We start from the raw sequence: 8,373 nt of genomic DNA on the forward strand, positions 1-8,373 counted from the left end.
ATTAAAGCTATGCATGAAGTCTCTAGTCGGCAGATATTTAGGACACCTCATGAGCTGTACTAACCCGTTAAGAGTTAACAGCAGGTGTCTTGATAATACTATAGAATAATGCAGTGAGTCAGTGGTTCCTGCGCCACATGTAATTGCTTTGGAGTTGTTAAAATAATGTTTAGATTTTTCTATATGATCAATCCATAAATAATATAGACCTACATGGAACAGTTTCTCTTCAGCATTTGACAATGATTTCTGTATAATAATAATGTATAATAAGTGTTGGTGATTCAATATCCTAGTTAATCATTACATTACTTTTAACACACTATCTATGTTTTGCTCAGTCTGGCAGTTACCCAGAACTATCAGAGGCTCTCTCTTGTGGCTGCTGCTGATGACAACTGCATGTATGTTATCATAATAATGATGTCTGCATAACATTTTGTCTTCATTTTGGCAGATTAACTCATGCTTATTTCTGAATATTAACTCAGGTTTTCGCCCAGCGGCAAATGAGTTGGAGCTGTGGCAGGCGTTGGACATGTGGCCGAAAAGTGTCCAGTTTGAATACCGGGCCGGGCGCTGGAAAGAACGGACGGAATTGATCTGACCCCTGGAGGGCTGCTGGGTCCACGTCCTCAAAACAATCACCTTTCGTTGGGCCCTTGAGCAAGGCCCTTAACCCCACAACACGCTCTCCATCAAGGGGCGCTGCACTGCAGCTTGAACCTGTGCTGGTCTCAACTGTATGTGTGAGGTCTGCTGTTTGGGGGGGTTATGAACGGAGCAGAAAATACATTTTTGTTGTTTGCTGGAACTAATGGACAAAGTTGTACTGTATTGTAATGTATTGTATTGTAAAGAAGTCAGCCAGAGTTGGGCCATCGTTCGAACAAAGAGATGCCTCCCTGGCCACCAGTGTGTTTGAATATAACGAAGATAAATTCTACCCCCATACAATACTTTCATACACAGTAATTACTTTTTTATATATATAATAATAATAATTAATTATACACATTACATTTTGGATAGATAGTGCTCAGACATCTATAGTGTTTACAGTAATGACTATTACCGATCATGATCTTTTTTAATCCCACCCCTCTGCTACTCTCAGCCCCGCCCACCTATCTCCTTAGAACACCCTCTTTTGATTTCCACCTGCCATATTTTTTTCAGCTGCGCTGTGATTTCTTACATGCATTTTTAACCTTTCTAGTCGCATAGTATCCACAGACTGTAAGTTAAAGGTCATTATTTTTCATAAGAGTATTATTCTATTGTTGATTGACTGACTATGGCTTTCCAAATCCCCAGCACTGCTATTTCTAAGGATAATTTTTCAACCATTCCAATTTTCCTATAAATTATATTCTTAGCTAAAAATATTCCTATTTAATAGTAGTAGCCATAATTCATAAATGGCACCAGGCAGGGTTCTATATGGAGCCATTTTGGTTCAGGGAAGAAGAACCTCTAGAGTTCTGATTAAAGAACCCTATAAAAGGTTTCTATATAGAACTTTTAATGGTTCCATATATTAAGCAAGCGATAGAACCTTTTTTGGTTAAAACAGGAGTGAAGAGTGTGTTGATTTGACGGTAGTATTGTCAAAATTCCGCTTGTAACAACGATCAGAATTAGTAAAAACAATAAGGTTCTGCATGACATCATATTAGACATGACACAATCATTAGACAATAATTGTGTCATGCAAAACTTCTATAGATGTGTGTGTATGCTGGTAAAGATGTGTGTGTATGCTGGTAAAGATGTTTGTGTGTGTGTGTGTGTGTGTGTGTGTGTGTGTGTGTGTGTGTGTGTGTGTGTGTGTGTGTGTGTGTGTGTGTGTGTGTGTGTGTGCTGGTGAGACATCCACATATCACAGTCAAATATACAGGATACAAACATTTCATTACAGCTATATAGCATTTTGCAAAACAAAAATTCATACACAAAAATCTATTAATTAAAATCGTACAACAACAATATTTGACAGACACATGAAGGTACCCATAAGCAATCATTTCTGATGTAAAATAACAAACGTGAAAAAATTGTGGATATAACGTTTTAGAAATAAACTCTTTATAAATTCTTAAACTACATTGTCATCTTACCTCTTAGCTTTGGTGTCATGTTCCCTAGAAAGAGTCATTTTAGAGGCAGGGCCCCCCTCCTCTCTCTCCCCAGAGAGACTCATTTTAGAGGCAGGGCCCCCCTCCTCTCTCTCCCCAGAGAGACTCATTTTAGAGGCAGGGACCCCCTCCTCTCTCTCCCCAGAGAGACTCATTTTAGACCACTGACCCCTAAACAGAGATGCAGCATGTTGGTTGTGGTGAACACAGTGACAACTAATTCTAGAATGTCCATTGTTCTCTTTTATTCATGATCTCTCAGAAATAAAACATTAACTAACAGACATATCGAAACAGTCAGGCTATTTAATGCAATCACATCAACACGTAGTCATGACTGATATTTGTAACCTTTTCTCCATGTAGTGGAACTAATAATAATAATAATAATATAATATTATTATTAATAATAATAATAATAATATATTAATAATAATAATAATAATAATAATAATAATAATAATAATAACAATAATAATAATAATAATACTAATAATAATAATAATAATGTTTCACTTTCTCTTGTAATAATTCCACTCATTCTAGTGTGTTGCTTTGTTCAACAGGTCTGCTATTATTATACTATTATTGAATTTAATTCATAATATCAATGTTAAGAAAAGTATGTTCAGGTTTCATACCAAATTACACAGGAAGTAGGAGCTCATTGTAATTTAGAAAACAACAAATGTTCTGATATTTTGAAAGATTATTTAGAACTATGATACATTAACATTTTTACAAATTGTAAAATAACCACAATATACGAATCCTATAATACGAGATATGAACAATATGTTTTTGAATTTGACTTGCCTACGCCCAGTTAGCACCATTTTGTATGATTGAACTGTCACGTACCTGTCCCAGGTGAAATGGACTGTTAGATCTGAGTGTTTTACTGTCATTCTCTATACTATAATAACACCATATATTTAATTTCCCTACACACTTTACAATAATCCCTTGGAAGAGTCTTACCTTGTAGCCTGAATTCACAACCAGAACATGTCAAGTCATTGAGATATTTTCCGTTGTGCCGAGAGAGCACCTTCCTGATGACAAGTGGCTCTGTATCTATGTTTTAGGTACAGTTGATCTTTGGATGCAATAATATCTGGTCAAAGTCCAGTGACTCAACACCATACTATAGCATTAACATGAACAGTAGTTTAACCTTTGGCCAGTAATGGCCATGGCATACAATAAAATGTAGAATCATTATGATGGATCCAGTTTCAACATACAGTGGGGAGAACAAGTATTTGATACACTGCCAATTTTGTAGGTTTTCCTACTTACAAAGCATGTAGAGGTCTGTCATTTGTATCATAGGTACACTTCAACTGTGAGAGACGGAATCTAAAACAAAAATCCAGAAAATCACATTGTATGATTTTTAAGTAATTAATTTGCATTTTATTGCATGACATAAGTATTTGATACATCAGAAAAGCAGAACTTAATATTTGGTACAGAAACCTTTGTTTGCAATTACAGAGATCATACGTTTCCTGTAGGTCTTGACCAGGTTTGCACACACTTCAGCAGGGATTTTGGCCCACTCCTCCATACAGACCTTCTCCAGATCCTTCAGGTTTCAGGGCTGTCGCTGGGCAATACGGACTTTCAGCTCCCTCCAAAGATTTTTTATTGGGTTCAGGTCTGGAGACTGGCTAGGCCACTCCAGGACCTTGAGATGCTTCTTACGGAGCCACTCCTTAGTTGCCCTGGCTGTGTGTTTTGAGTCGTTGTCATGCTGGAAGACCCAGCCACGACCCATCTTCAATGCTCTTACTGAGGGAAGGAGGTTGTTGGCCAAGATCTCGCGATACATGGCCCCATCCATCCTCCCCTCAATACGGTGCAGTCGTCCTGTTCCCTTTGCAGAAAAGCATCCCCAAAGAATGATGTTTCCACCTCCATGCTTCACGGTTGGGATGGTGTTCTTGGGGTTGTACTCCTCATTCTTCTTCCTCCAAACACAGCGAGTGGAGTTTAGACCAAAAAGCTCTATTTTTGTCTCATCAGACCACATGACCTTCTCCCATTCCTCCTCTGGATCATCCAGATGGTCATTGGCAAACTTCAGATGGGCCTGGACATGCGCTGGCTTGAGCAGGGGGACCTTGCGTGCGCTGCAGGATTTTAATCCATGATGGCGTAGTGTGTTGCTAATGGTTTTCTTTGAGACTGTGGTCCCAGCTCTCTTCAGGTCATTGACCAGGCCCTGCCGTGTAGTTATGGGCTGATCCCTCACCTTCCTCATGATCATTGATGCCCCACGAAGTGAGATCTTGCATGGAGCCCCAGACCGAGTGTGATTGACCGTCATCTTGAACTTCTTCAATTTTCTAATAATTGCGCCAACAGTTGTTGCCTTCTCACCAAGCTGCTTGCCTATTGTCCTGTAGCCCATCCCAGCCTTGTGTAGGTCTACAATTGTATTCCTGATGTCCTTACACAGCTCTCTGGTCTTGGCCATTGTGGAGAGGTTGGAGTCTGTTTGATTGAGTGTGTGGACAGGTGTCTTTTATACAGGTAACGAGTTCAAACAGGTGCAGTTAATACAGGTAATGAGTAGAGAACAGGAGGGCTTCTTAATGAAAAACTAACAGGTCTGTGAGTCCCGGAATTCTTACTGGTTGGTGGGTGATCAAATACTTATGTCATGCAATAAAATGCAAATTAATTACTTAAAAATCATACAATGTGATTTTCTGGATTTTTGTTTTAGATTCCGTCTCTCACAGTTGAAGTGTACCTATGATAAAAAATTACAGACCTCTACATGCTTTGTAAGTAGGAAAACCTGCAAAATCGGCAGTGTATCAAATACTTGTTCTCCCCACTGTATCTCTAACTTTTAAGTATACAGTGGGGTCCCAAATTATTGACTCCCTTGATAAAGATGAGCAAAAATGACTGTATAAAATAAATCATTCAAATACTGAGCTATATTGTAAGCCAAAAAAAATAGGAAATTAAATGATTTTATACTAATACAATTGCCCAGAGAAATAGATTTTGTTTAACAAGTAATACTTTTTTTCTCAAAAAGGTAGGGGTCAAAATTGACACCCCCTTTCAATACCTCCCTTGCGAGGATAACGGCACTGAGCCTTTTTCTAAAATGTTTTATGAGTTGGAGAACACATTGGGAGTGATCTTAGACCATTTCTCCATACAGAATCCTTCCAAATGGCCAACTACAGGAAGGTAAAGGTACAACTAAACACACAATAAAGAAACAAATCTCCCTAATTGACAGGAGGCTTGAATCTTAGTCATTTACCCACCGGCCTCTTACTACTAACTATCCCAATTTATACATTCTACCAACATCATACATAAATAATCCCTGGTAGGATCCTTACTACCATCCCAATTTATACATTCTACCAACATCATACATAAATAATCCCTGGTAGGATCCTTACTACTATCCCAATATATACATTCTACCAACATCATACATAAATAATCCCTGGTAGGATCCTTACTACTATCCCAATGTATACATTCTACCAACATCATACATAAATAATCCCTGGTAGGATCCTTACTACTATCCCAATGTATACATTCTACCAACATCATACATAAATAATCCCTGGTAGGATCCTTACTACTATCCCAATGTATACATTCTACCAACATCATACATAAATAATCCCTGGTAGGATCCTTACTACTATCCCAATGTATACATTCTACCAACATCATACATAAATAATCCCTGGTAGGATCCTTACTACTATCCCAATGTATACATTCTACCAACATCATACATAAATAATCCCTGGTAGGATCCTTACTACTATCCCAATGTATACATTCTACCAACATCATACATAAATAATCCCTGGTAGGATCCTTACTACTATCCCAATGTATACATTATACCAACATCATACATAAATCATCACTGGTAGGATTCTTACATTGCAGCCTGAATTCAAAACCAGAACATGTCAAGTCAGTGAGATGAATATAAAGTGTAATATTGGGATGTAGACTCAAAATGTAATACATTTCAACTCTATATCTGACATGGTCCAGGTGTCTTCTTTTTTTTAAAGCCCATAACCATGTGTGTGAGGTGTGTACTTTTGTTTCAAAGTAGATTTGTTTAAGAATACCAAGAAACACTGTGTGACCCTGATTTAGGCCACTGCAGGACAAGGTTAATCATTAAAAACAATATGGTATGAACAACTTGCCAGTGTCCAGGACCAGTGATTCAAGTCTGAAGCACCGTCCCAAATGACACCCTGTTCCCTCCATAGTGCACTACTTTAGACCAGGACCAATAGGGCTGTAGTAGTGCACTATATAGGGTGCCATTTGAGGAGGCAGACTGAGTGTTATCCAGTCTTCTCTCTCTCTCCTCTCTCTCTCTCTCTCTCTCTCTCTCTCTCTCTCTCTCTCTCTCTCTCTCTCTCTCTCTCTCCTCTCTCTCTCTCTCTCTCTCTCTCTCTCTCTCTCTCTCTCTCCTCTCCTCTCTCTCTTCTCTCCCTCCCAGATTGTTAGGTTAATGGACTATGGAAACCTTCTGAGAATCTGCCATACAGAGAGAGCTACAAATTAACATGACTGAACTATTTTAGTAAAAGGAAATTGCATTAAACCGTGTTAAACACATTTCCATGTATGTTGTTCTCTCTCTCTCTGTTTGCAGGACTAGAAATTGGGTTTAAATCAGGTCAATACAGCAGAGAATGAATTATATATCCTCAAACCGTAGACCTCATGTCCGTCCACATGCTGGCTCAAACCTAACCCTAACCCTAACCCAACCCTGTCCCTAACCCTAACCCTAACCCTAACCCAACCCTGTCCCTAACCCTATCCCTAACCTCAAGCAGCAGCACTGTGGAAAGACTAATGCCAAGTTGTTTTGATGAATTGTGATCTGCATGAATTTTAACAAACAACTCCACTCTACTACAAAGTTAATATTCAATGTGATAAAAAACAACTTGTTCCTTACTTTTTATTTTGTTTTAGAAACCACTTTTCAGACCTTGTTTTTCCATTACCACATTTAAATGTACCCCTTGATTTCTGTTGAATATTTAGTGTTTGTGTGTGTATCTTGTTGCCTAGTTTTCAGCAGAAGGGATCCAGGTGGGTATCTGAAGTTCAATTGATCCTGATTGTTTACAGGTTTGATGCCAGGAACAACTAGTGAAGATATATACACTCCAGAAATCATATTCTCATGAAATCATATGACCTATAATTAGAGAAAAGGATTCCTGTGAACGCGGCCTGCTACAAGCAGGAAACAAGCTATGGATGTGTGATCTATCTTGGCATCTTTTTGGGGTAACCACATTGGAACATTCCAACATTCATCTTTAAGGACATGAACTGGCAGAACAGGTTTCAGCAAAGTATGGAGTCATTGTTTTCAGGAAGGTATCTCCATGGCGATAGGAGGGACAGGAGGCAGACTAAGGGCAAGGGAAGCCACCTGAACTACTGCCCTACAAAGGCAAAGAGCAGTCTACGCAAACAGTGAATCTGAGACAAATGGCTTTAAAGTTTGGTTTTTTGTCCAATCATATCAACCCATGACCACTGATCTGACCTATGACCCCTTAATGCTGATACTGCACTCTGCCTTTGTATGACCTTAAACAGTTGTATGGGTCATGCAGAAGCAAAGTGCAGCATGTAGAAATCTAAATGTGTTTATCCAGCTTTCTTGTTGTTTTTCTGTTTGATGGAAACAGTTTGAGAGTTGTAACTATATTCCAACTGTATTTAATGGTGTTATGTAGTCGTGTTTTCATGTTTTCAATGTTGTATTGGAGTAGGCCTAACCCTCACCAATATTATGTTGATGGAGAGAGACACCAGACAAGATGAGAGGACATCAATAGACGACACAGAGAAAGTGATGGAGAGAGAGACAGAGACACCAGACAAGACACAGAGACAGCAACAGAAGAATATGATATGATGGAGAGAGACACCAGACAAGACACAGAGACAGCAACAGAAGAATATGATATGATGGAGAGAGACACCAGACAAGACACAGAGACAGCAACAGAATAATATGATATGATGGAGAGAGACACCAGAACAAGACACAGAGACAGCAACAGAAGAATAGGATATGATGGAGAGAGACACCAGACAAGATGAGAGACAGTGATGGAGAGAGACAGAGGAGGGGAGAACACACAGGAGAGAGAGAGAGAGAGAGAGCAAGAGAGAGAGA

At 38.9% G+C, this 8,373-nt stretch overlaps 1 long non-coding RNA gene across 1 annotated transcript; it reads right to left on the reverse strand.

Annotated features, from left to right (window-relative positions):
• Nucleotides 1-573: 573 nt before the first annotated feature.
• LOC311121546 lies at nt 574-3,303 on the reverse strand. The gene is made up of 3 exons (XR_014612295.1): nt 3,120-3,303; nt 2,121-2,309; nt 574-759 (listed from the first exon to the last, which is right to left on the reverse strand). It is a non-coding gene; the product is annotated as an uncharacterized lncRNA (long non-coding RNA).
• Nucleotides 3,304-8,373: the final 5,070 nt, after the last annotated feature.

The sequence above is a fragment of the Coregonus lavaretus genome (genome assembly GCF_964263955.1).
Source record: "Coregonus lavaretus genome assembly, contig: HAP1_SCAFFOLD_483, whole genome shotgun sequence".
NCBI classification, from domain to species: Eukaryota; Metazoa; Chordata; class Actinopteri; order Salmoniformes; family Salmonidae; genus Coregonus; species Coregonus lavaretus.